Raw genomic sequence first — 27,102 nt, forward strand, 5'->3', positions numbered from 1 at the left:
CCCTTTACAGCCTTAAGAATGTCGTTGTCACTTATAGAGAACCTATTTAAAATAACATTTTTTACACAGTCTACTCTAACATCAAAAGATGGACAACAATATTTAAAACAGTTATCACAGATATTTTCACAATTATCACGGCATATTACATCGCAGACATGGTTCTCGTTATCGCAGTTGTACATACTTTTAAAGTGACTAGCAAATGTGTTGACTATATCTTGTTGAGATGTCAAGGTATGATTCTCAAAGGTCATGAGACCAGGAACATTCGTGGCTTTCTTTTTTTCATTAACAAACGACCAAAATTTTTTCGGATGGCTTTGTAGAGAAGTTTCAGATTTTCTTATAAACTCATAATATGTGTACCTAATGTCTTTTCTGATTTCACAGCGTAACTTCTTCACTTTATCAAGATGATATACTGACTTGGTTTTTCTATAAATATCCCAATGTCTATTCTTTGTTTTGATTTTGTTGATAACAGATCTAGTATACCAAACAGGGTAATTTTCCCGCTGACCAAAGGACTTTGAAATTGGTACATATTGGGAGATGTTGGTAAAAATGATTTCATTGAATTTCTCACAGGCCAGAGTAGGATCAGCAGCATCTAAAACTGGCAACCAGTCAGTCCCAGCAAGTGATAGGTAGAGCCCTTCCAGATTACCTCTGTGAAAGTTAAATCTCAAGTCATCAGTCCCATGTACAAATGGTACACTATCCAGGTTCACTAATTCCAGTTGTATATTTAGAGCAGGATGATGATTATCCTCTGTAACTAATGTCAACTCCTGTTTGTCTACAGTTACTGTTAAACTTTCTGTCGTCAGAACTAAATCTAATATTCTGTTGTTGCGATTGAGAATGCTGTTGTGTTGAACCAAGTTATTTAACGCCAGAAACTGTGTGTAGATGTTAAATAATTGGGTTGTCCTTGTACCTGTCACACATTCAGAAATTTCCGGGATATTAAAGTCGCCACATAACATGACGGGAACTGAGAAGTCTATGGCACTTTCCAAGTAGTCAAAGATAGAAGTGTAAACATCAAGACTGAGTGAAGGAGGAATGTACATGGCAAGAATAATAATATGTCTACTGCTTATAGAAATTCTTATGCCTAAAAGTTGAACAGATGGTACCGGTGAGCTAACATCAAGCTTGTTTACAACATACTGGTTCCTCACTGCCACCAAAACTCCTCCACCACGACCAGTAATTCTATCGGATCGATATACATTAAAAAAGCAAGGAAATAACTCACTTGAACTAACATTGCTGGTAAGCCATGTTTCGCTTAGAATAACAACGTCAGCATCCAATGAAGAGCAATTCACATAAAAATCCGTAATTTTAGTATTTAGACCTCGCACATTTTGATAAACAATGTTTCCACTTAAAGATGTACGTGAACGAGGAAATCTTGCCTGCTGGAAATCTACACATTTTTTGTACTGACGATTTTTGGCACACCATTTGTGTATTTTAGTCTTATGTCTTCCTCACCATTGTTGCGCCGACTTCTAAATTCTTTTCTAATAGCATAAGCCTTAGTCTGTTGACGAGGTGTAAGATCAACATTGCAGAAAATATTGTTGCTGAATCGATGGCGTACCAATTTTTTAACCACAGCTGGACTATTGAGGACAACCTTAACCATACGAGAACGTTCTTGATTTGGTTTTCCTAAGCGAATTACAGACAAAATCTGATATTCCTGATTACCTTCAATAACTGGGCCTATAAGATTCTTAACTGCATCTTCATCAGCTCGTTTCCGTTGTACATCATCACCATGAGGTTCCTGAAGACCCTGGACAATAACATTGTTAGAGCGATAGATTCTATCCATGGCTTCTTCTACAACAGCATCATCATCAACACGACTCATTTCAATATTACTTTCCCTCTTTTTCCCCCTCATGTCCTCTATCTCCACACGTAGTTTTTTGTTTTCAGTAATCAGTTCCTCGATTACTTTTTTCATCCCATGAACCGTAGCAGATAATTCATTGATAGTTTCAAGTAAAAATTTTGCGGGTATTTTGTCATCATCATCGGGCACAGGGATAAGTACATTTTGCTCGCAACATTTTTTCTTCTCTGCGCAACTTACGTGCGACCATCCACCACAGTCTTGACAAAAAATTCGCTTTTTAACAGCTGGATAACCACAAACACTGCAGAGCACTTTATCTACCTGTTGACTGGTCGCCATTTTGTTTTCAATTATTGGACTTTAAAATTTTTCCGTTTGTTCGATTTTTCAATTTTTCCTTTATAATTTTTCGATTTCTAGGTTTTGAGTTTCTCCATATTTAATTTTTCAGCTTTACAGAGTTTTGAGTTTATGATTTTTAAATTTTACAATTATTAAGTTTTACAATTTTTTAATTATTAATTTTTTTGGGTTTTTAAGTTTGAAACTTTTCGATTTTCCACTTTACACAAATGGTCTGTTTTTCAGTGTTTTGTTTTTTCAAAGTTATTCCGATTTTTTAGGTTTTCAAGTTTTCGAATAAGAAAAAAAAATGGAAAAATTTCAAAATTATTAGTTTGTTTTAAGCTTCGTCATTTATTGGATTTTTCGATTTGTCGATTTTTAATTTTTCAATTTTTAGAAGTTTCAATTTTTCGTTTTGGTTTTTTGTTTTCCTTATTTTCTCAGTTTGTTCGGTTTTTCTATGCTGATTTTATAGTTTTTCCTTTTTTTCAATATAAAAATTTTTACTTTCTGGATTATGGCATTATCGTACCACGTGAGCGATTCAACGCCAATCAGACGTCGTTAAACTTCTCATTAAATATGTGTTTTACTCAATCTCACTTAAAATATTGTATAAAGTGACCCTAAGATTTTGTAATTTTTGGTTTTGTCAATTTTAGATTTTTCAGAGATTTTTAATTTTTCATTGTTCAATTTTAGATTTTCCAGCTTCATGATTTTTCAATTTTTCATATCTCCAATTTTCCGATTTTCAATTTTTCGTTTCGGTTTTTAATTTTTCAATTTTTTAGTTTTCATCGTTCTCATTTTGTAATTTTTCTTTTTTCAATATGAAAATTTAATTTAATTTTTCTCCCACAAAATTTTATAGTTAATTTTTCAATTTTTCAATTTTCCAATTTTTGAATTATGAATTTTCCTTATTTGTTCAATTTTTCGGTTTTTCAATGTTCTGATTTTATCTTTTTTTTTTCGACGTGAATTTTTTGAGTTTTCAATTAGTATTAGATTTGAAATTTTTCGGTTTTCAATTTGTCAAATTTTGATCTTTTAACTTTTCGTTTTTAAAATTTTAGGTTTTCAGTTTCATGATTTCTTTAGTTTTTCACTTTTTAATTCTTTGTTTTTGCAATTTTAATTTCTTCAGTTTTTTGTTTCTTCAATTTTTCAATTCATTTTTCCTGATTCTTCGATTTTTGGATTTCACAAGTTTTCGATTCTTTAATTTTTCATTTCTTCAAATTTGCGATATGTAATTTTTCAATATTAATTTTTTCATTTTTCATTTCTTCAATTCATTGCTTAAACTCTTCGAGTTTTCATTTTAAAATTTTTCAGTTTTTCGATTTTCCAACTTCCGAATGTTTAAATTTTAAGATTTTGAGACTGGTTTTCAATTTTTATTTTTCAATTTTTCGATTTTTCAATTTTTCATGTCTCCAACTTTTCGATTTTCAATTTGTGGTTACGTTTTTTTTTTATTTTTCAGTTTTTCATTTTTCCAACTTTTGAATTTTGAATTTTCTTTATTTGTTCAATTTTTTGGTTTTTCAATGTTCTGATTTTATTATTTTTCTTCAACGTGAATTTTTTGAATTAGTATTAGATTTGAAAATTTTCGGTTTTCAATTTTTCAAATTTTAGATCTTTTAATTTTTCGTTTCTACAATTTTAGCTTTTCAGTTTCATGATTTTTTAGTTTTTCGTTTTTTCAATTTTTGATTTGCAATTTTTTTCCTTTTCAATTGAAATTTTGTTGATTATGCAATAATAATAGTTTTTAAAATGATTCCACTTTTCAATTATTATTGGACTTTAAAACTTTTCCATTTATTCGATTTTTCAATTTTTCCTTATTAATTTTTCGATTTTTAGGTTTTGAGCTTCTTCATACTTAACTTTTTGACTTTACAATTTTTGACGATTTCATAATTTTTCAATTTAACAATTTTCAAGTTTTCCATTTTTTGAATTAGTTAATTTTTTTCGGTTTTTAAGTTTCGTTTCTTCAGTTTTTGGATTTGAATCTTTTGAAGTTTGACGATTCCATAATTTTTCAATGTTACAATTTTTAAGTTTTCGAATTTTTCGATTAGTTAATTTTTTGGATATTTAAGCTTCGCGATTTGTAGTTTGTCAGTATTCCAATTTTTCGTTTCTTCAGTTTTTCGATTTGAAACGTTTCGATTTTTTTACAAAAATAGTTGTTTTTTCAGCGTTTTGTTTTTTCAAATTTTTTCCGATTTTTTGGTTTTTTGATTTTTCAATTTTACAAGTTTTCGAATAAGAAAAAAAATGGAAAAATTGCAAAATTCTTAGTTTGTTTTAGATTTCGTTATTTATTGGATTTTTCAATTTATCGATTTTTAATTTTTCAATTTTTCAATTTTTCGAATTGCAATTTTTTTTTCGTTTTGGACTTTTGTTTTCTTTATTTTCTCAGTTTGTTCGGTTTTTCAATACTGATTTCATAGTTTAAACTTTTTTCAATGTAAAAATTTTCAGTTTTTGGATTATGGCATTAGAGTACCACGTGACTGATTCAACGCCAATCATACGTCCCTAAACTCCTCATTAAATACATGATTTACTTAATATTACTTAAACTATTGTATAAAGTGACCCTAAGATTTTTTAATTTTAGATTTTCCAGCTTCATGATTCTTCATATCTCCAATTTTTCGTTTCGGTTTTTTTTATTTTTTCAATTTTTCTATCTTTCATTGTTCTGATTTTGTGATTTTTCTTTTTTCAATATGAAAATTTAATTAATTTTTTTTTTGCAAATTTTTTGAATTCAAATTTGAATCCTTCAATTTTTATTGTTTTTTATTGTTCCAGTTTCCCAATTTGTAATTTTTCCAACTTTTGAATTTTCTTTATTTGTTCAATTTTTTTGGTTTTTCAATGTTCTGTTTTATTATTTTTCTTCAACGTGAATTTTTTGAGTAATTAGTATGAGATTTGAAATTTTTCGGTTTTCAATTTTTCAAATTTTAGATCTTTTAATTTTTCGTTTTTACAATTTTAGCTTTTCAGTTTCATGATTTCTTTATTTTTTCGTTTTTTCATTTTTTGATTTGCAATTTTTCTCGTTTTCATTTCAAATATGTATTAATAATAATAATAATTTTTTTTAAAATTCTTCCAGTTTTCAATGACTGGACTTTAAAACTTTTCTATTTTTCGATTTTTCAATTTTTCGTTTCTAATTTTTTGATTTTTGATTTTCTAGTTCCTCCATATTTGGCTTTTCAATTTGACTGTCAATGTGACAGTTTTTCGACTTTACAATTTCTAAGTTTTCCAATTTTTCGATTAGTTAATTTTTTAGATTTTTAAGCTTCGCCATTTTTAGTTTTTCAGTATTTCAATTTTTCGTTTCTTCAGTTTTTCGATTTGAAACGTTTCGATTTTACACTTTTTCGATTTTACAAATGGTTGTTTTTTCAGTTTTTTGTTTTTACAATTTTTGCGATTTTTTAGTTTTTCGATTTTTCAATTTATCGATTTTTCAACTTTTCGAATAAAAAAAAAATGGAAAAATTGCAAAACTGTGAATTTGTTTCAGACATTTATCATTTATTGGCCCTTTCAATTTTTCGATTTTCAGTTTCAATTTTTTCAATTTTTCGTTTCGGTTTTTGTTTTCTTTATTTTGCTCAATTTTTCGGTTTTTTAATGCTTTGATTTTTAATTTTTCCTTTTTTCAATGTAAAAGTTTTCAATTTTTCGATTTGCAATTTTTCAACTTTTAGAGCCGGTTTAAAGAAGCTTAATTAAACATTTGACTGTGGTTAAATTTTTAATGCGGCATTATAGCACCACGTGACCGACTCTGCGCCAATCAGACGTCGCTAAACGCCTCATTAAATACGTGGTTAACTTAATCTCACTTAAAATATTGTATAAAGTGACCCTAAGGTTTTTTCATTTTTCGTTTCCTCAGTTTTAGATTTTTCAGTTTTGGCGATTTTTGCTTTGCAAGTTTTCTAGTTTTCTTTGTATTTAAAAGTTTTTAATTTTATAAAAAAGAAAACTTCGAACAGTTTAAAAATTTAAAAAACGAATAATAAACAAAATCGAAAGATTAATTGCGAAACTTAAAAATAGAAGATGTACAAAATAGGAAGAACGAAATACGTTTTGAGAAACTGAGATATGGAAAATTAAAGGAAAAATTATGAAATCGATATTCCTAATATGTATACATCCAAATTTTACAACAATCGCTCCAGTAGTTTCGTAAATTATGTGTCTAACAAAAATTGACGCAAACGACAGACACGGACAAACAAACGGAAACGCGTACTCTAGACGTCACGAAGCGTCGAGAAAACACGAAAGTGGCAATTCGTCTCCAATACGCCCTTAGCTTCCGCTTCAGGAAGTAAAAACAGACGGATAAACAGCCCCGTGCATCCCCAACGCAGTGTTCCAGACCCTTCCCTTGTTTACCAGCCAATGTATATTTTCACCCCTAAGCCTCAAACTCGGCGATTTCAATACGTAGCTTGTCGCAAACTTCGAAACTACTCGAGTCATCCCTGTAGGGGTACTTTGAGAGGCAGTGAGCGGGCAACGCGTTATCAAGACCAGATCTGAACTGGAGGCAGGTCTAAAAAGCGCGTGTCTGCCATAAGTACAAGTTTCTCATGCCGGCTTTTGGCAAGCTCCGGAATATCGACCCGGAGCCGAGCCGAAAACCCCCTTTGCCACCCTCGTCGCTACTGACACAGACACGTCTAATCATTCTGATAAATATGGTGGTTCTCGATTAATAGCAATAGAACGGGTTCAAGGCGATATTGATAAGACGGATCGATCTGCGGTGTGGGATTGGTGCAATTTTCAAAGGGTAATTGAATAACGAGCTTGGTGGCGAGAAACGGCACAGGAAATAAATTTTGAGAGTATATTTGAATTAATTATCTTTCTTTACGGGCTTTTTTTCGTACGAAAGAATAATATTCGTCTCTTTGCTTACGAATTAATTTGGTATTAATAAAGACTAGGCCTTGGAAGTCCGGCCTGCCGGATTCTGCTACACAAACATCAATAACAGGCAGCAGAGAAATATTAATAAAGGGGGAATACAAGAAGAAACTTTTAATTAAAAAGTTTCATCATTTCGTCTTTAGTAAGTACATGATAGGAACTCCATTTTGCTAAATTTACTTACAAAAAAGAGAAAACGGGGATAAGTAAAATTATTCTTGACGTGTTTGTGTCGGTGGATGACTTAGAAGTTCCGAGATAATTATTCCACTCAAACCTACAAAGTAACTACAGGACAAATTTCAACCACAAAAAATTAAATATTCCCGAGGGAACCAGTGTAACGTAATGGAAGTTCGCAACGAATAACTAAAGCTCGGAGTATTAGTGTATTAGTAGCGTTATGCACTAGTTCCTAGTTGGACATTTTAACCACAAGCTTAAATTTACCTACGTAACAAAAACCACTAACTATGTTTAGAACTCCAAAACAACAGCTCGCCGTATCGATTTAAACATGCTTTTAAATTTATTTAAGGATCAAAGTTCTGCGTACACAGCGAACATCACGTTCGTTAATCATTCATTAGGAGATAATTAAACACAAAAATAGACCAGAAGTAAATAACTTAAAATGAAGCGACTTTAATTTTTTTTTTAAATTTTTGTAGTTACAAAATTTCTTTGGTAACAACCCCGATCCTGTTGTGAAAACACGCCACCTCCACATAAATTCTCCCGCTTCGGGCCTCGCTCGTCTCTAACATACAGCCAATTCCTGCCAAGTTTACTGATCGAAAAATGATAGAAACATAATGGAGCCTCTCATCCTCTACCGAGGATTCAACTTTCAACTCCAACCTATTATGATAACACACAAAGCCTCGTTGAAACCAGCGAATCAACTAAAACGTCACTCACGACAAACTTTGCTCGTACGTGCTCGTTTCCAATTAAAGTGCGCTGCATACCGTTTTTTGCGCTTCTCCACACCGTTCGCTCATTAAATCTCCACTTCCGAAGCTTCAAAAGCAAAGCCCTTAACTACCTCAAACTTTTCGTATTAGTGGAAATCACACAGTGCTACTAAATAATTTCCGGAGGAAGTTGCGACAAAATTACCCTTTTATTTGCGACACGGTTGTTTATCGGGCCTTTGTAACGGATCCACCTGAGAGGTATTTGCAGACATTCACGGCGGTAATTCAAGGGATTATCCTTGTTGAGTTGTTACCTGCCAATCATGAGCAAGCTTTGATGCGAATCGCTATTAATACGGAAATTGAGTCGGTAGTGTTTGCGCTATGCGGGATCATTACCAGTTTGATCAGTTCAAAACTCAAAAAAGAATTGACGATTCAGTTCAAAAAAAGCTGCGCAAACATTTTTTATAATTTTTCAAGGGGGATTTGTTGGGCTGCACTTCAGCGGCGAGGAAAAGTCTGTCGACGTAAACTTAGATCAACTTTTTCAATCGTTGTCAGTAGTCAATTTAGAATTTCTAAACAATCAGCGTAAATTTTAATGCTCGATATGCAAATTGGCATCAACTGGTTAGATGAAGCGGATAAAGCTCATGATATTTTTTATGGCAAATATAAATATTTAAAATTTGTCAAAAAACGGATCGTATTTTGCTGAAAAACCGAAAGAACATGGTTTGGACGGTTTTCTTTCAAGTAAAAACTGGTGAAAGGAGTAGTTAAGGCGCACTTACACAGTAACAAGTGGTAGTGTTTGTGCTATGTGGGATCATTACCGGGGAGGTTTGCTTTGATCAGTTCAAAACTCAAAAAAGAATTGACGACTCTGAAATATGCAAAATATTATGACTTTGATATCACAATTTGTCGTTTTTAATTTTTTTCAATTTTTCTCCACTTCCAAATTTTTCGAATTTCCAACTTTTTGCTTCCTCGATTTTTCAAGTTATTGATTTTGATTTTTCATTTTCCCGTTTTAATGATTTTTATTTTATATTTTCCGAATTTTTTTTTTCGATTTTATAATTTTTTGGTTATTAAATTTTTTAAATTTTCAACCTTCGATCTTTCAGTACCTCGATTTTCCCATTTCTGTAGTTCGCAATTCACCGATTTTCCAATTTCTTTAATTTTCAAGTTGTTGGTTTCCAATTTTTAGAGTTTCAAAGATTTCATTTTATACATTTTCGTTTTTTGCTTTTTGATTTTTCAGTTTTACAATTTTACAATTATTCGATTTTTAAATTCGAAAAACTTAATGTCGAAGAACTGAAGAAACAAAAAACTGAAACATTTAAATTCGAGAAACTTAAAATTAAAAAATTAATCAATCCAAAAATTGGTAAACACAAAAATTGTAAAATCGAAACATTCTAGAAACGCCAAAATAGTAAAGTCGAAAAACTGTAATATTGAAAGATCGAAAAATTGAAAAATTAAATATCGAGACACTAAAAATTTTTTTACATTATTCAATGTTTCACGTCCATAATTTTTTGTCTTCGACTTTAATTTTTCTCAATTTTTAATTTTTCGAATTTCCTTCCTCAATCTTTCAAGTTATTGATTTTTATTTTTCGTTTTCCTGATTTATTTTTGCCGATTTTTTAATTTTCATTTCTCCATTTTCTGTCATAATCTTTAATTCTTTTATTTTCTTTGTTTCTTCAAAGTGTCTTTCGATTTTATAATTTTTCAATTCATCGATTTTCCATTGTTTCGGTTTCATAAAATTTAGTTTTTTAATTTTAAATTTTTCAATTTTTTAATTTCACGAATTCCAAATTTATTATTTTTCGTTTCTTCAATTTTTCGATTTGCAGTTTTTCAATATAACAATTTTTCCATATTACAATTTTTCATTTTTCAGCTTTTCGTTTCCTCAATTTTTCAACTTCCTGATTTTTATTTTACATTTTCCGGATTTTTTAACAACTTCTTTTTTCAGTTTCTTCATTTTTTCTAGTTTCTTTTGATTTGATAATGTTTTGGTTATTAAGTCTTTAAATTTTCATTCTTGGATTTTTCAATGCTTCGATTTTCCCATTTTTGGATTTTCCAACTATCCGATTTTCCAATTTCCTTAATTTTCAAGTTCTTGAATTCCAATTTTTTGATTTTCAGTTTTCATTTCATACGTTTTGGTTTTTTGATTTTACAATTTTGCAAATTTTCAATTTTTTCAATTCGATTTTTTCAATTGTAGAAATTGAAAAATCGAAAAATTGAAAAATTAAAGATTGAAAACTCGCGAATTTGCAGATCGAAAAGTTGTAAAATCCAAAAACTAAAATATCGAAAAATTGGAAGATCGAAAATCGGAAAAATTTATAGATGAAAACTCGAAGAGAGAAGAAACAAAAAAAATGAAAAATTGAAAAATTGCAATTCGAAAAATTTTAAATAGATATACATTGAAAAATCGAAAAATTGAAACAACTTAATATCTGAAAAACAAAAAATTGTAAAATTGGAACATTGATTTCTCGATTTTCCAATGTTACCATTCATCCACTTTTTCGAGTAGTTAAGGCGCACTTACACAGTAGCAAGTGGTAGTGTTTGTGCTATGCGGGATCATTACCAGTTTGATCGGTTCAAAACTCAAAAAAGAATTGACGATTCAGTTCTAAAAAAGCTGCGCAAACATTTTTTATAATTTTTCAAAGGGGATTTGTTGGGCTAGATTTCAGCGGCGAGGGAAGGTCTGTCGACGTAATCGTCGACCAACTTTTACTGCGGTTGTCAGTAGTCAATTTAGAATTTCTAAACAATCAGCGTAAATTTTAATGCTCGATATGCTGATAGGCATCAACTCGTTAGATAAAGCGTGTAAAGCTCATGATATTTTTTATCGCAAATATAAATATTTAAAATTTGTCAAAAAACGGATCGTATTTTGCTGAAAAACCCAAAGAACATTCTTTGGACGCTTTTCTTTCAAGTAAAAACTTGTGAAAGAAGTAGTTAAGGCACACTTACACAGTAGCAAGTGGTAGTGTTTGTGCTATGCGGGATCATTACCGGGAAGGTTTGCTTTGATCAGTTCAAAACTCAAAAAAGAATTGACGACTCTGAAATATGCAAAATATTATGACTTTGATATCACAATTTGTCGTTTTTAATTTTTTTCAATTTTCTCCACTTAAAAATTTTTCGAATTTCCAACTTTTTGCTGCCTCGATTTTTCAAGTTATTGATTTTGATTTTTCATTTTCCCGCTTTAATGATTTTTATTTTATATTTTCCGAATTTTTTTTTTCGATTTTATAATTTTTTGGTTATTAAATTTTTTAAATTTTCAACCTTCGATCTTTCAGTACCTCGATTTTCCCATTCCTGCAGTTCGCAATTCACCGATTTTCCAATTTCTTTAATTTTCAAGTTGTTGGTTTCCAATTTTTAGAGTTTCAAAGATTTCATTTTATACATTTTCGTTTTTTCCTTTTTGATTTTTCAGTTTTACAATTTTACAATTATTCGATTTTTAAATTCGAAAAACTTAATGTCGAAGAACTGAAGAAACAAAAAACTGAAACATTTAAATTCGAGAAACTTAAAATTAAAAAATTAATCAATCCAAAATTTGGTAAACACAAAAATTGTAAAATCGAAACATTCTAGAAACGCCAAAATAGTAAAGTCGAAAAACTGTAATATTGAAAGATCGAAAAATTGAAAAATTAAATATCGAGACACTAAAAAATTTTTTTACATTATTCAATGTTTCACGTCCATAATTTTTTGTCTTTGACTTTAATTTTTCTCAATTTTTAATTTTTCGAATTTCCTTCCTCAATCTTTCAAGTTATTGATTTTTATTTTTCGTTTTCCTGATTTATTTTTGCCGATTTTTTAATTTTCATTTCTCCATTTTCTGTCATAATCTTTCATTCTTTTATTTCCTTTGTTTCTTCAAAGTGTCTTTCGATTTTATAATTTTTCAATTCATCGATTTTCCATTGTTTCGGTTTCATAAAATTTAGTTTTTTAATTTTAAATTTTTCAATTTTTTAATCTCACGAATTCCAAATTTATTATTTTTCGTTTCTTCAATTTTTCGATTTGCAGTTTTTCAATATAACAATTTTTCCATATTACAATTTTTCATTTTTCAGCTTTTCGTTTCCTCAATTTTTCAACTTCCTGATTTTTATTTTATATTTTCCGGATTTTTTAACAACTTCTTTTTTCAGTTTCTTCATTTTTTCAACGTTTCTTTTGATTTTATAATGTTTTGGTTATTAAGTCTTTAAATTTTCATTCTTGGATTTTTCAATGCCTCGATTTTCCCATTTTTGGATTTCCCAACTATCCGATTTTCCAATTTCCTTAATTTTCAAGTTCTTGAATTCCAATTTTTTGATTTTCAGTTTTCATTTTATACGTTTTGGTTTTTTGATTTTACAATTTTGCAAATTTTCAATTTTTTCAATTCGATTTTTTTAACTGTAGAAATTGAAAAATCGAAAAATTGAAAAATTGAAGATTGAAAACTCGCGAATTTGCAGATCGAAAAGTTGTAAAATCCAAAAACTAAAATATCGAAAAATGGGAAGATCGAAAATCGGAAAAATTTATAGATGAAAACTCGAAGAGAGAAGAAACAAAAAATGAAAAATTGAAAAATTGCAATTCGAAAAATTTTAAATAGATATACATTGAAAAATCGAAAAATTGAAACAACTTAATATCTGAAAAACAAAAAATTGTAAAATTGGAACATTGATTTCTCTGTTACCATTCATCCACTTTTTCGAGTAGTTAAGGCGCACTTACACAGTAGCAAGTGCTAGTGTTTGTGCTATGCGGGATCATTACCGGGGAGGTTTGCTTTGATCAGTTCAAAACTCAAAAAAGAATTGACGACTCAATTCAAAAAAGCTGCGCAAACATTTTTTATGCTTTTTCAAAGGGGATTTGTTGGGCTGCACTTCAGCGGCGAGGGAAGGTCTGTCGACATAAACTTAGACCAACTTTTTCTACCGTTGTCAGTAGTCAATTTAGAATTTCTAAACAATCAGCGTAAATTTTAATGATCGATATGCACATTGGCATCAACTAGTTAGATAAAGCGTGTAAAGCTCATGATATTTTTTACGGCAAATATAAATGTTTAAAATTTGTCAAAAAACGGATCGTATTTTGCTGAAAAACCGAAAGAGCATTCTTTGGGCGCTTTTCTTTCAAGCAAAAACTGGTGAAAGAAGTAGTTAAGGCACACTTACACAGTAACAAGTGGTAGTGTTTGTGCTATGCGGGATCGTTACCGGGGAGGTTTGCTTTGATCAGTTCAAAATTCAAAAAAAAATGACGATTCAGTTCAAACAAGCTGCGCTAACATTTTTTATAATTTTTCAAAATTTTAATGCTCGATATGCAGATTGGCATCAAATGGTGAGATAAAGCCTGTAAAGCTCACGATATTTTTTATGGCAAATATACTCGTAAATATTTAAAATTTGTCAAAAAAACGCATCGTATTTTGCTTTGGACGCTTTTCTTTCAAGTAAGAACTGGTGTGTAAAGGCGCACTTACACAGTAGCAAGTGTTACAATCAATCAAAACTCAGTTCTGTCTATGTTTTCACGTTCCCGTTCATAACTTTGTCTTTCGGGGCAATCAATTGAATACTAAATAGACAGAAAAGTTATTCGACCCACTTTTAACGAAGATTTGCGAAAACTTCATAACCGCGTTTTGAACTACATCGTGCATTACAATCACAAATAATTCCGAAAGTCCAAATTCCACTTGATTAATTTCCAGTTTAAGTGCGTAGCCAACAAACAACCGAAAATGCTGCCGTACCCATTTTCGCTAAGCCCACTTAATTTCGGCCCACGTTCCATCATCCCACCCAGAATTTTTCGCTGTGTCCACACTCAAACTGGAATCCCGTTTTAAACCGAAAACGTCTGCTTCTACCTTCGACCTTTCGTTCGCCATTAAAATCATCGGGGGTTGCCGACGCAATTAATTTCGCATCGGGGATGTTTTTTCGGTGCCAACAAGTGGGCCGCGGAATATTTATGTGTTTATACTCGATCTTAATGCGGATTTAACAGTTAGGTTATTCCTTGGGGCTTCGCCAAGGACTTGTTGCTTTACAACTATTTCTATTATAATGCGAATTCGTAAAAAGTACTTCTAATTGCTCGAATTAGAGCGCAATTAGGGGCGATAAGAACTGCATAGCGTGCGAAATATGTTGCATGCTATTGGAGTAATTGCTCGGAATTGTGAATAGCTGTATTGAGTTGCTTTGTCACAGTCGAGGGCGACAATTATGGCGGAGGCGCCGGGAAAACATTGTGTTACATTGTTGATTACATAATAACATTTAATAAAACCGTAGTAAAGTATTGATTGGAATTAATCGTATGTTCAGAAGAAATCCGCCCACGCCTCGCTACAAAAATAAAAGCCGTCCCTAATTCTATAAAATAAAAACCATTACTTCCTCCCCATTGCCACCGCAACAAATTCCCTCGAGATAATTTAATCACATTTTCAACGCAAGCGCCATTTTGATTTAACTACGGATCTTGTATGGAACGAGATTGAACAGTTTCTGCAACGGCAAACACGACGTGATCGGATTTTTTTAAAAAATTATGACTAGAGTCAAAGTCACAATCAATCTTTCGTGTTTCATGCGGCCGTGAAGTTCTCTTTTAAGTTGGTATTGTTGGAAGTTGCGCGATTATTTCTAACTGTTTAAATTATTTTGCGGGTGGCTTTACACCGAAATGATTGATGGTTATGGGAAAGTTTGGCTATTATGTGTGGTATAATGGCTGGGCTTGTCGAAGGATTGTCAGGAATAAAGTTGAGAAATTTGCTGGGGATAAAGGGATTTTGTTGGTTTCATTATAGTGAGGATAAGCATAATAGTGTTGAAGGGGATAGTGCAAATAGGGACGGGAAAAAGGTCCGTGGGTGACAATGCGATGCCACGAAGGTTTTTTTTAATGAATAGGTTCACCCGATTTCCGGGCACTCAGCGCCAGACCAAATATAGACAATTTAAGAGGAAAAGGCGGCTTATGGGTAATTCAACTATGAGACATTAATGAATTCAGAAAAAAAATCTCTTAAGAACAAAAGCTTTCTCAGACGCACTTTTTGCAACGCTTTGGCGCCAGGCGTTTTAGTAACCCCATTTTTTCAGAAAGCACATCAAGACCGGCTTGATTTATTAATTTTTTTGTCTGCAGCGTTTAGAAAAATTCCACGACTTCGTACCCGGTCCTGCGCTATTTACTAATGGCGCCGATGATCGTCGTGCCCGGCCAACGCGATTACATTCGGGTCACGGCGGCCTCAAAGCCCAACAATATTGTAATTAATGATAATTCATTTATAACGCGGACATCAAATAATCCCGGGTCATTCCTGAGACGCATAGAGTTGTTGCTTCCCAAGGAAGTATATTTCACTGTCGTTTCCATAAAGCACCGAAAGCGACGTCCTTTGTCGACCGCATATCGCCCGAGAGAATCTATTATCTTGTGTCTATTTCGGATTTTCTGACATAAATAAAAATTTGTGAAATAATCTCGTCGAATACTACTGCTGAATTTTATAGCTAGTTTTTTGGTTTATAATGTCGATGGTATTAGAGTCCACTACAATTTTAATTTCCTCGTTAGACGTAAATGTACGTTGGAACTTTCGCCGCACGTGTTACAAGTTCTGTTATCGTTTAAAACCGACCTTGATGAATATTGTAATTAGTTTTGTTAGATATGTTATTCAGATTAGGGCTTCAAATTAAAGAACGTGTGAATTTTAAGCAGCACATTGTCGTCGGTTACGTCACACAAGCGACCTTGAGCCGTCCAATCGGCGCCGAGTTTCCTTCAAACGTTCACAACAATATTCATTAATTATGTTCGTGGATTCGAATCCATCCATCCGGAATGACGGCGGTGTTAAGGTGTTACACCCCACTGAACACATTTGACCTAAATTATTTAAATACGAGCCACATTATTGCGAACTATCAAACCCGAAGCCATAAAGGGCGACATAAAGTGTGACACAGTTGACATTGCGTTTGTTCGCGAACAAGTCCGCTGCTGCATCGTAACAACCGGAATACCACTGACCTGCAAAAGTCGACACTTATTCCACACTGGCTTTTCGAACACCGAACAACATTTTGGCAACACAAATTTTTACGAGTTAGTGAACACTTGTTGGTTTTTTAGAAACTTGAAAGAGATTATTTATTATTTTTCGCCCAGTCGGTAAAAACGGTGTTTATGATAATGAAATTGAAATGACTGGTTGGTTTATTGTGTGACGGGCGGAACAATCGACGACCTAGGGTATTGTCGAAGGAAAATCGTTACCGTGCTGGATTTTCAATTATTCAGGTGGGGTTGTCGATGAAATATTAATTAATGCGTAATTTGTCGACGAGGTACAATGATGGAATGAATTTGCAGTCGGGGGTAACCGTGATAACGACAACGGTACGAGAGTAATTAGAGCATGATGCGTAATATAGCGAGTTTTTGAGTCAAGATGTGCTAACTACGGAACTAGTTCAAGGTTACTTTGACTTTTGTTATGAAATCCACCCCAACTCGCCCCGATTGCTATCAGTTTCAACCCTTAGGTTTTCGCGATGTGTGGCCCGAAACTGTAGAAGACTCCATTATAGTAGCACAAAGGATGGCAGAGTTGGCGCTTTTAATTGACGTTTTTCGCCCCTAAACCCGAATTTGGATAAAATTGTTGAATAATAATACGCGACGATAAGAACTGCTTATCGGTGGTTAGTTGACCTTTTTCGACGAACGAACTACTACTTAGTGTTTATAGTGATTTGTTTTAGTTTTATTATGCGCTTTTTTTACGAAGCTTTTGAATATTTATTAGTTCGGTGACTGCGAAAGCTCACGTTTTCCTCGAGTTACATTTTCTGGAATTCAAAGGGTGGTTGAACGCTTTCGCGGAGATTTTATCTAGATTTTAATCCGTCGGTAGTATAATTTTTCGTTTTCAAACGATAGTTTTTTCACAATCGATTTTTTTTTAATAACGAATTCGTATCCGACGCACGAGGAATATCAAAGCAGCTTCTGGAACACTCTTCCTCAAGCAAATTTTCTCACCCCCGACTTCCCTCCGATATTCGTAAAAACCTGTTGATGCAATACACCCGATCATTAACTTTCATATCGCACTTTCCCTTTTCGACTAATTCGACGCCCGCCACACCGCCACCGTCTCAGATCGTGTTTTACCCTGTGAAAAATTCCCGACTGGGCGAAAAACGGGCGCACGTTGGGTTCCTGCGGCACTTTTCACTGCACACGTGGCCACCGACGGGCCGGGAGGTCCGGCAGAGGCCGCTCCGGAGGGCCACATCTCTTCGGCACATCACAGCATGAATGAAAGTTGTAGCATCACTGGTGCGTTTTACGTTGTGATAGGAGCCGGCGTCGTACGCGGAGATGCAATAGCCGAGTGGGGCGAAGGAACACTGGCGTTCGCTAGGCTCAGTAGGGCTCAAGCCTGCGCCCCTAAGTCGCCCCTCATATTGATTTCTCTTGGCCCCGCGCGCGCCTTCCTTATACTCCCATACAGATAGATGGGTTGCTTAATGCTAATGCACGTTGCGATGGTATTGTGGTGGGACCAGGAGACGATGGGTTGCATGCGGGAGATGGGCGCTGCGGTGGGTTTCCAATAAGCGGTTTTACTTTCGACGCGGAGGCGTGGGGAGAAATGTGGCTGTGGGTCTAGTTGGGCTGTCTGTTGGACTTTTAATAAAACAGATCAAGTTCGCCGTGGAAATTTATTAAGTACGGCGGTCACAATTTATTAAGTACGGCGTTCGTTCACTAAAGAATTTATTTAGGGACTTGATGCTTGTCAGGTCAAGGAAATCATTTTTTATTCATTTGGTAAAGATTTTCTCCAGTTCAAAAAACTTCACACACAATTATTTTTTTTATTATAACTTCTATAAACGAATTTACGAAAATGCGAGCGCAGCGAGTATGCCGGGAAGCTACATTATTAATCAGAGAATTCTGAATGTTTGTGATTTTTGTCAAATTCGAAAAATTGAAAAAAACTGGTATATTAACAAAATTAAAAGCCAAAAAAAGAAAAATCCCCAAACTACAAAAGTCAAAACATCATAAAATTGGAAAATCGAAAAATCGAATCGAGAAATCGAAAAACTAAAAAATTAAAAATTTTTAAAATAGAAAAATAAAAAGTTTTTAAAATCGAAAAAACCAAAAATTTAAAACCGAGAAATCGTAGAATTGAATGGGGAAATTGACAAAAAGATCGAGAAATCGAGAAATCTAAGAGGCGAAAAATTTTAAAAATCGAAAAACCGGATTTTGGGTAATCGAAAATTGGGAAAATTGAAAAATTGAGATACATATTTTAAAAACTGAAAAATAAAAAAAAAGAGAAATTGAGAAATCGTAAAGTTCCCAAACTGTAAAGTCGAAACGTAAAAAATTTGGAAAATCGAAAATCCGGGAAATTGAACAATAAAAAAATCGAAATTTCGATATTTCGATAAATCGAGATATTGAAAGAGTAGAAAATTAAAAATAGAAAAATGAAAAATTTTAAAAACTGAATAATCCAAAAATTAAAAATCGATAAGTTGAAGAATCGAAACATCAAAAAACCGAAAAATCTAAAATTCAGAAAATCAAAATGTTGAAAAACCGCAATATTGAAGTTTCAAAAAATTGATAAAATCGAAAAATTTAAAAATCCCAAAACAGGAAAATTGAAAAATTGAGAACATTTAAAAATCGGGAAATCGAAACCAAAGAATTGCAAAACTGAAAAACAGAAAAATCAAGAAAAAATCTCCAAACTAAATTAATTCTTGAAGAATTGGAAAATCGAAAGATCTAAAATCTCAAAAATTGGAATATTGAAAAATTTCAAAATTGAAATATCCAAAAATTGATAAATCGCGAAATCTAAGAATCGAACAATTTTAAAAATCGGAAAACCGAGATATCGGGAAATCGAAAATTGGAAAAATTGAAAAATTGAAATACATATTTTATTAGAAAATTCAAAAATCGGGAATCATAAAATTAAAAAACTGGCATATCAAAAAAATACAACAGAAATTGAGAACTTATAAAATTCCCAAACTGAAAAAATCGAGACTCAAAAAATTGGAATATCGAAAAACCAGTAAATTGAACAATCGAAAAATCGAAATTTCAATATTTCCATAAATCGAGAAAGCGAAAAACTGAAAAATAAAAAAATGAAAAATCCAAAAATTTAAAATCCACAAATCGAAGAATTTAAAATTCAGACAATCAAAATGTTCAAAAGAATCTAAAACTGAAAAACAGAAAAATCAAGAAAAATGAGAAATCGAGAAGTTGAAAAATCTCCAAACTAAATTAACTCTTAAAGAATTGGGAAATCGAAAAATTGAAAAACCGGTAAACTGAACGATTAAAAAAACGGAAATATCGAAATCTCTATAAATCGAGAAAAATCCTGGTAAATTAGAAAATAAAAAGTCAAAAAAAAACGAAAATTAAAAAAATCCGAAATATCGAAATTTCGATAAATCGAGAAATCTAAATTTTAAATAAAAAATCGAAAAATCATAATATCGAAAAAATGGGAGAATGGCAACGACAAAATGGGAGAATTGCAACATTGGAAAATCGAAAAATCGAAACATCAAAAAATCGGAAAATCTAAAAATCAGAAATTAATCCAAATATTGGGCTAAAAATTGATAATTCCAAATTTCATAAATCGAAAAATTGAAAAATCCCAAAACAGGAAAATTGAAGAACTGAGAACACTTAAAAATCGGGAAATCGAAACAAAGAATTGCAGAACTGAAAAACAGAAAAATCAAGAAAAACGAGAAATCAAGTAGCTGAAAAATCTCCAAGCTAAATTCATTCTTGAAGAACTGAAAAATAGAAAAATTGAAAAGTCGAAACCTGTAAAAATTGGAAAATCGAAAAATCTAAAATCTCAAAAATTGGATTATTGAAAAATTTCAAAATTATCCAAAAACTGATAAGTCGAAAACTTGAATAATCGGGAAATCTAAGAGTCCAAAAATTTTAAAATTGAAAAACCGAGATATCTGAAAATTGAAAATTGGAAAAATTGAAAAATTGAAATACATACCTATTTTATTAGAAAATTTAAAAATCGGGAAATCAAAATTGCAAGGAATGGTAAAATAAAAAAACTGGAAAATCAAAAAAATAAAACAGAAATTGACAACTTGTAAAATCACCAAACTGAAAAATTCAATACATCGAATCGAAAAATCGAATCGAGAAATCGAAAAACTGAAAAATAAAAAATTTTTAAAACAGAAAAATAAAAAATTTTTAAAACAGAAAAATAAAAAAATTTTAAAATTAAATAAACCAAAAATTTGAAACCGAAAAATCGGAGAATTGAATGGGAAAATTGACAAATAAAAAATCCAGAAATCGAGAAATCTGAAATTAAAAAATTCCAAAATTAAAATTTCCAAAAATTGATAAATCGGAGACTTGAAAAATCGAGAAATCTAAGAGGCGAAAAATTTTAAAAATCGAAAAACCGAGATATTGGGTAATCGAAAATTGGGAAAATTGAAAAATTGAGATACATATTTTAAAAATTGAAAAATCAAAAAAAAACAGAAATTGAGAAATTGGAAAGTCCCCAAACTGAAAAATCCAAACAATAAAAATTTGGAAAATCGAAAATCCGGGAAACTGAACAATAGAAAAATCGACATTTCGATATTTTGATAAATCGAGACATTGAAAGACTGAAAAATAAAAAATAGAAGAATGAAAAATTTTAAAAACCGAGAAATCCAAAAATTTAAAATCGAGAAGTTGAAAAATCGAAACATCAAAAACCGAAAAATCTAAAATTCAGAAAATCAAAATGTTGAAAAACCCCAATATTGAAGTTTTGAAAAATTGGTAAAATCGAAAAATTGAAAAATCCCAAAAGAGGAAAGTTGAAAAATTGAGAACATTTAAAAATCGGGAAATCGAGACCAAAGAATTGCAAAACTGAAAAACAGATAAATCAAGAAAAACGAGAAATCGAGTAGTTGAAAAATCTCCAAACTAAATTAATTTTTGAAGAATTGGGAAATCGAAAAATCTAAAATCTCAAAAACTGAAATATTGAAAAATTTCAAAATTAAAATATCCAGAAATTGATAAATCGAAAACTTGAATAATCGGGAAATCTAAGAGTCGAAAAATTTTAAAAATCGTAAAACCGAGATATTGGGAAATCGAAAATTGAAAAAATTGAAAAATTGAGATACATATTTTATTAGAAAATTTAAAAATCGGGAAATAAAAATGGCAAAGAATCATAAAATTAAAAAACGGCAATATAAAAATAAACTGAAATTGAGAATTTGTAAAATCCCCAAACTGAAAAAATCGAAACACAAAAAATTGGAAAATCGAAAAACCAGGAAATTGAACAATCGAAAAATCGAAATTTCGATATTTCCATAAATCGAGAAAGCGAAAAACTGAAGCAGAAGTCGAAAAATAAAAGCATCAAAAAATCGAAAAATCTCAAATTTAGACAGTCAAAATATTTAAAAGAATCTAAAACTGAAAAACAGAAAATAAAGAAAAACGAGAAATCGAGAAGTTGAAAAATCTCCAAACTAAATTAATTCCTAAAGAATTGGGAAATCGAAAAATTGAAAAACCTGAAAATTGAAAATTGGGAAATCGGGAAACTGAACAATCAAAAAAATGGAAATATCGAAATCTCTATAAGTCGAGAAAAGAACTGGGAAATTAAAAAATAAAAAGTCAAAAAAAACAAAAATTTAAAAAATATCCGAAATATCGAAATTTCGATAAATCGAAAAATCAAAATATCGAAAAAGTGTATGAAATCAATGCTCCAATTTTACAATTTTTTGTTTTCCAGATTTTAAGTTGTTTCAATTTTTCGATTTTTCAATGTATATCTATTTTTCGAATTACAATTTTTCAATTTTTCATTTTTTTTGTTTCTTCTCTCTTCGAGTTTTCATTTATAAATTTTTTAGTTTTTCGATCTTCCAATTTTTCGGTACATTAGTTTTTGGGATTTACAACTTTTCGATCTGCAAATTCGCTAGTTTTCAATTTTGAATTTTTCAATTTTCCATTTCTACCACTGAAAAAATTGAAAATTTGCAAAATTGTAAAATCAAAAAACTAAAACGTATAAAATGAATCGGATAGTTGGGAAATCCAAAAATGGGAAAATCGAGGTATTGAAAAATCCAAGAATGGAAATTTAAAAACTTAATAACCAAAAAATTATAAAAACAAAAGAATCGTTGATAAAATGAAGAAACTGAAAAAAAAAGTTGCGAAAATATCCGGAAAATATAAAATAAAAATCAGGAAGTTGAAAAATTGAGGAAAAGAAAAGTTGAAAAATGAAAAATTGTAATATGGAAAAATTGTTACATTGAAAAATTGTTATATTGAAAAACTGCAAATCGAAAAATTGAAGAAACGAAAAATCGATAAATTTGGAATTCGTGAAATTAAAAAATTGAAAACTAAATTTTATGAAACTGAAACAATGGAAAATCGATGAATTGAAAAATTATAAAATCGAAAGACACATTGAAGAAACAAAGAAGATAAAAGAATTAAAGATTATGACAGAAAATGTAGAAATGAAAATTAAAAAATCGGGAAAATCAAAAATAAAGATCGTTGAATCAGGAAAACGAAAAATAAGAATCAATAACTTGAAAGATTGAGGAAGCAAAAATTTGGAAATTCGAAAAATTAAAAATTGAGAAACTGAACACTGTAATTGAAAAATTGAAAAAAATTAAAGTCGAAGACAAAAAATTATGGACGTGAAACATTGAATAATATAAAAAAAAATTTTAGTGTCTCGATATTTAATTTTTCAATTTTTCGATCTTTCAATGTTACAGTTTTTCGACTTTACTATTTTGACGATTCTAGAATTTTTCGATTTTGCAATTTTTGAGTTTACCAATTTTTGGATTGATTAATTTTTTAATTTTAAGTTTTTCGAATTAAAAAATCGAATAATTGTAAAATTGTAAAACTGAAAAATCGAAAATCAAAAAACGAAAATGTATAAAATGAAATTTTTGAAACTCTAAAAATTGGAAACCAACAACTTGAAAATTAAAGAAATTGGAAAATCGGTGAATTACGAACTGTAGAAATGGGAAAAGGTACTGAAAGATCGAAGAATGAAAATTTAAAAAATTTAATAACCAAAAAATTATAAAATCAAAAAAGCATTGAAAAAATAAAAAAATCAAAAAACGAAAAATCGTGAAAAAATTCGGAAAATATAAAATAAAAATCATTAAAGCGGGAAAATGAAAAATCAAAATCAATAACTTGAAAAATCGAGGAAGCAAAAAATTCGAAATTCGGAAAGTTTGGAAGTCGAGAAACATTGAAAAAAATTAAAAACGACAAATTGTGATATCAAAGTCATAATATTTTGCATATTTCAGAGAGGATTTACTCGTCAAAATTTCGAGATGACGTCATTACATTTTTTTGGATGGGATAAACGAATAAATTTTCGTTAACGATTTACCACGATTTCAAAGTTAATTTTCAAAATGTTATTAAAAGTAGTTAGCATACGCTCAGCAAGCAAAACTATTATCCATGAGAGTAAAAGTTTTGCGTGGTAAACGCTATTTAACTTTTTCACGAAGAAACAGAGCGCGAAAGTGAACTTTCGTGCCTTTCGTATTTAATCACCAAAGAAAACAAAACAATATCCTCTCCGTACCCTATTAAGTACTCCGTCTTCGTTGCTAAGCAAACCAATTACGCTCCTCATCACCGCCGTCCATTTTTCTCCTTACAATAATTGCGTTCGTCCCCATAAAAGCCACGTTTCAAAGGTCGCAGTAACCTGACCCGTGCATTCCGCAGCCTCCACTTTCGCAACCCATTCATGATCGAGTGAAAGTCAATATAACGCACCCTCTCGACGAAATAAACGTGTATTTTTCCTCCCCCCGGAAGATATATGGCGTCTTTCCGGCACTCCGACTCAGTCGCGGCAGATGGTCTCCCCTGGAACGAAATAAGATGTCTCGCCGGCGTCTCAACAAATTCGCACGATTTCCTCGCTGACCCGGATTCGCATTCCGAACGGGATAGACGCGAACGCTCCACATACGGATATTAAAAATTCCGCTATAGGTGTCAAAGTTGTAGCGGTTGAAATGAAATTCCTGCATTTGGGTAAAATTTAAATATTGGATTTTTTTGCATTTTGCGCACCACCCAAACTGGGTATATAGATAGCGCTTTTCTTAAGACCATCATCTGCGTTAAACACGCTATTCTCGTTTTGGAACATAATTAAACTAATTTTGAGTGTTCTTTACGCTTTGGTCTTCCGGGACGCGTTAAATATTATTGTTGTGTTACTATTACTGTTATGACGGCTCGTAGTGCAAGAAAACACGCAGTGTTTACGTTTAACAAGGAGTAAACAAGTGGGTTGCAAGCCGAAGCGGCTCTATATTGCGTTATGGGCAAGGAGGCGTAGAAAGGTTCTTATTAGCATATCGATTTGCAAAAGAGCTGCGAATAATGGGAAAGTTGTTTACGGTTACGGTTTAAATTGGGTGTCGTACATATTCTTACTAACCAAGCGTAAGCTAGGGAAGCCTAGAGTGCGGAAAATAGGTCCTCCGTTCCCGTCTGACGGCCATCATAATTAAGTCCCAATCTTGTGGTTTACCGTAGCTTTCATTATTACTTATACAGGGTGATTAAAAAAATTACTGAATTTTTTTATCACGTCTGGTCATTGGGAAGCTAAATTTATTACTGAGAATTTTGTTTAGTCTCTAAAAACAAAAAGAAGAATTTTGAAAATGTTTGTGAATCCTAATACTAAAGTCGCATTTTAAGCTTATTTTTACTTCTGGAGCGTCATGACTCCTACAGTGGGAAAAAATAGGTCTCTTGTTTCCGTCTGTCCGTCTGTCGGCCGTCTGTGTCGATTTTTATTAGACATACTTTAGAATTTATCCGTTCATAAATGTTATCTAAAAGTTAAAATGTAACATAGTCCTGAACTTGTTTATGGGCTATGTGTTCCCGATATTTTTTGGCTTTTCCATTTTTTGGTTTCAGTTTTCGACTTTTCAAATTTTCGATGTTCGATATCTCAACTTCTCGCTTTCTTGATTTTTTGGTTTTTCAATTCTTCAAATTTTCGATATTCCAATTTTTCATTCTTTCGATTTATCAGGTTTTGAATTTTTCAATTTTATAAATTTTCAATTTTTCGATCTATCGATTTACCATGTTTTTGATATTGCAGTTTTGGGATTTTTCAATTTTTCGACTTTTTATTTATTTAAGATTTCTCTATTTCCGGATTTCTCAGTTTGTCAAGTCTTCAATTTTTCAATTTTTAAATTTTAGACTCGATTTAGTTATTTAGTTCCACGATTTGTGTTTTTGTCACAATTTTTCCAATTTTTTAGATTTTTCAATTTTTGATGTATCGATTTCCCGATCTTTCGATTGTTCGACTTCTCGTTTTTAGATTTTTTAGTTTTTCCATTTTTAAATTTTTGTTTTTTTTTGACATTGTATATTTTAATTTCCCAGTTCTTTTTCTCAATCTATCGAAATTTCGATATTTCGATCTTTTGTTTTCTTTTTGGACTTTTTTTCTCGATTTATCGAAATTTCGATTTTCGATTCTTTGATTGTTCAGTTTCCCGATTTTTCGATTTTTCAATTTTCCGATTTTTCAAGGTTTCGGCTTTTCAATTTTTGGATTTTCCAATTTTTTAAGAATTAATTTAGTTTAGGGACTTTTCAACTTCTCGATTTCCCGTTTTTCTTGATTTCTCAGTCTTCATTTTTTGGGATTTTTCAATTTTTCGATCTATGGGTTTATTAGTTTTTAGATATTTCAATTTTGGAATTCTTTACTATTTCGATTTTTAAATTGCAGCTTTTCAGTATTTCACTTCCTTAATTTTTGGATATTGTTTTAATTTCTGGACATTTTAAATTCTAGATTTCTCGATTTTTTCACATTTCTGTTTTTGGATTTTTTAAATTTTCGATTTTTCGACTTTTCCATTTCTCGATTTTTTTTTTTTAATTTTTCAATCTTTCAGTGTTGTGATTTTTTAATTTTTCTATTTTTGGATATGAATTTTTCGATATTTCAAACTTGAAATTTTTCAGTTTTTTCGAATTTTTTAAACTTTAAGTTTTTCGCTTCTGGAATTTTTCGATATTGTAATTTTTCGACTTTTTAAATTTTAGACTTGTGATTTTTTGTTTTCTCAGTTCTTCACTTTTTCAATTTTCCAATTATTCGATTCATCAGGTTTTCCTTTTATCAATTTCCCAATTTTACAGTTTTCCTCTTTGGAATTTTTCAATTTTTCGATTTATGGAATTATTAATTTTTAGTCCAATATTTGGATGAATTTCTGATTTTTAGATTTTCTGATTTTTTGATGTTTCGATTTCTCGATTTCTTAGTTTTTCAATTCTTGAATTTTTCGATATTCCAATTTTTCAATCTTTCGATTTATCAGGTTTTTAATTTTTCAATTTTATAAATTTTCGATTGGTCGATCTATCGATTTACAATGTTTTCGATATTTCAGTTTTGGAATTTGGAATTTAAGATTTTTCAATTTTTTGATTTTTTGATGTTCGATTTCACGATTTTTCAATATTACGATATTTTAATTTTTCGACTTTTAAAATTTAAGATTTCTCTATTTCAGGATTTGTAAAGTCTTCAATTTTTCAACTTTAAAATTTTAGACTCTATTTCTCGATTTTTCAATTTTTCAATTTTTCGAT

The 27,102-nt window shown here is 31.1% G+C and overlaps 1 protein-coding gene across 1 annotated transcript in view; it reads right to left on the bottom strand.

The window, feature by feature from the left end:
* LOC135129545 (protein unc-13 homolog A) overlaps positions 1–17,666 on the bottom strand; it is a 186,925-nt gene extending 169,259 nt beyond the window's left edge. Inside the window, exons 1-2 of the mRNA XM_064056714.1 lie at positions 17,473–17,666; positions 16,327–16,431 (exon numbers count right to left, since the gene is read on the bottom strand). The gene's annotated coding sequence lies outside the window, so the exon portion shown is untranslated. The remainder of the gene's footprint in view (positions 1–16,326; positions 16,432–17,472) is intronic.
* Positions 17,667–27,102: the final 9,436 nt, after the last annotated feature.

The sequence above is a fragment of the Zophobas morio genome, unplaced genomic scaffold (assembly GCF_036711695.1).
Source record: "Zophobas morio isolate AGI-343-1 ecotype UQ-CSIRO unplaced genomic scaffold, CSIRO_AGI_Zmor_V1 ptg000016l, whole genome shotgun sequence".
NCBI lineage: Eukaryota > Metazoa > Arthropoda > Insecta > Coleoptera > Tenebrionidae > Zophobas > Zophobas morio.